Below are 2,619 nucleotides of genomic sequence, written 5' to 3'. Positions count from 1 at the left end.
AAGAGGCGTGTCATCCAGCTCCTGCAGCGAGTGCACGTACTCGTGTAGCTCCTCTGATGTGTCCTCGGTGGTTTCTAGAGGAAGCCGACTGAGTGCGTCTGCATTCAGGTTGTCCGAGACAGGTTTGTACTCTATCTTGTATTGGTATGTTCCCAGCAGCAAGGACCAACGCTGAATTCTTGCGGCAGCCATGATGGGCGTGAGACGATCTTCGCGAAATAGAGCCACCAGCGGCTTGTGATCTGTGATCAAGGTGAAGTTTCTTCCCAGTAGGTAGTCCCGAAACTTTGATACCCCGAACACAAGGGCCAACGCTTCACGTTGAAGTTGTGAATAATTCCTTTGTGCTTTGGCAAGTCTTCGAAGACGAAAACCTATAGGCTTGTCAACATTGCCAATGCGATGGGATAGTACCGCTCCGATTCCGTTCGGTGACGCATCGCACTGAAAGCGCAGTGGCAGTGAGGGATCGAAGTTAGTAAGCATTTTGGCATTGCACAAAGTGTTTTTTGACTTCCGAAATGCTTCCCGTGGTTGAGAGCCCCAATCCCAGCGACTTTCTTTCGTTCGCAAATCGTAGAGCGGGGATACCAGACTGGCCATATTGGGAAGGAACTTGCTGTAATGCGTGAGAAGACCCAAGTAGGAACGCAGTCCACTCACGTTCTTGGGTGTTGGCGCCTTCATGATAGCGTCCATGTTCTTCTCCAGAGGGTGCAGCCCTCCCGTAATGATCTTGTGGCCAAGGTACGAAACCTCAGGCATCCTGAAGGTGCACTTGTCCTTCCTTAGCTTGACGCCGTACTCTCGGATACGCTGGAGAATTGCCTTGAGATTCTTTCCGCCGTCATTCTCCCTCTCGACAACCAGAATGTCGTCCTAGTACGCCTGGAATCCCGGTAACCCGTTCCGCACGCTGTGCATTGTTCGCTGAAAGATAGCTTTGGCAGAAGACACACCAAGTGGCAGGCGATTAATGCAGAATAATCCCCGATGTGTGTTAATGACAGTCAGGTTCTTTGACTGCTCATCCAGGGGAACCTGGTTGTAGGCGTCTCGAAGGTCCAATGTGCTGTAAACGTCCCCCTCGAGCAGGGCAGCGAAGAGGTTATTGATTGAAGAGGTTATTGAAATATGCAATGTTTTCGTTACTTGTTTGAGATGCTCAACTGCGCCGAGGCGTTCAGTATAGATGTGGGTTTCGTTAGTGTTACGCAAGTTGGCAACGGTTTCTATCGCATCGTGTATAGCCTGCAGCTCAAATAATAAGGGGTCTGAAAATTGAGCTGCATAGCCGCAAGTGCTTGCATCTTTGGGGGCGTCGTACTTACAGCAGGTTTACTTTAACGTTTACTTGTCCAAACATCAAAGAAAGCTTTGCTTAACACAGTTTTCCACTTAAGTGTTGGGTCAACCTACTTTAAAATAAACTTTTAATACTTGCTCATAAACACATCGCCATATACATGTAAAACGTGCCAACATATTCGGCGTGTAAATAGAAACGACGTATAACGAGAACGAAACTATGTAAGTGTACAAAAGTAAGGCCGAGACACACTTCAGGATTGGCCGCCAGTGCACTGCCTCGTGCCGATCATTTAGGCGGCATAGAAAAAAACCCCTAAAGGCGCACCTTATCTGTATTGATCCGATTGAGGTACCCAGAGCCTTATCGACTATCGCGGAGTTGCGATATACTACTTGGAATGTCGGAAACATTCATACAAGCAATTATTACAAGAGAATCGAAAACAACGAGGGCTGCTTGAAAGAGTCAAGAAATTTGCAAACGAATATCATAAACTTGCATCGGTCCCAGTAGGGAGCTTACATAATGAGTTATTTACGAATGTAACGAAGTACGTTAAGATACGAATGGACAGTATGGACCGATCGGATAAAATTAATCCGCTTGAATCTTGTGTCGGTATCTCAAATACTTATTGCCTCTGTATGTTGTATCAGTATAATGATACAATTTCAAGGTATCTGTTCCTAGCCCTTTTATAGTTGTTGTCTTCCATTGTCGTGCGGCAGCTTTACAAAAAAAAAATTATGGGCAGCTTCACACTAGTGGCGCGAATACTGGGCAAGCAGTGAAGCTGGCGATCCCACCTAGCTTTATCTCGATTCGGGCAAGTTGTGAGGTTATGCTTCGATACTCTGAATCTGAATCAGTATTTATTATGAAAGGTTTGGACGTATTACAAGTATTTAGTATACAGAAGGGGGTCCCATAGTCAAAGACTGTATCGGGACCTCCTGTACAAGAGTAATTATGATAGTTAACATCTTAAAGCAACAGTAGCACGGTGGATGCGCTTGACCTCCTATCGACCTCGGCCACGTTTTGACCTCGGCCACGTTTTGTGCAAGATCACCCCGGAATCATCGACAGCCCCAGGAGCAACGACCACTCGGTCATTAAAGTATCGCGACGCTTCTGGGTGCTCAAACGCTTTTGCTCGATTTTGCTGGCAGGTCAGTCCGCATCCTGTGCGAATCACCGATGTTTCGCCGCCGCTTCGGCGGCGCGATACTCGGGGTACTCCGCACGGTGCGGTAACGTCATGGGTCGGCAAAGCTAAGGCGAAGCGATGCAGCGCGCGCGATGGC

The sequence above is a fragment of the Dermacentor silvarum genome, chromosome 3 (genome assembly GCF_013339745.2).
Source record: "Dermacentor silvarum isolate Dsil-2018 chromosome 3, BIME_Dsil_1.4, whole genome shotgun sequence".
NCBI classification, from domain to species: domain Eukaryota; kingdom Metazoa; phylum Arthropoda; class Arachnida; order Ixodida; family Ixodidae; genus Dermacentor; species Dermacentor silvarum.
This window is presented reverse-complemented; position numbering follows the sequence as displayed.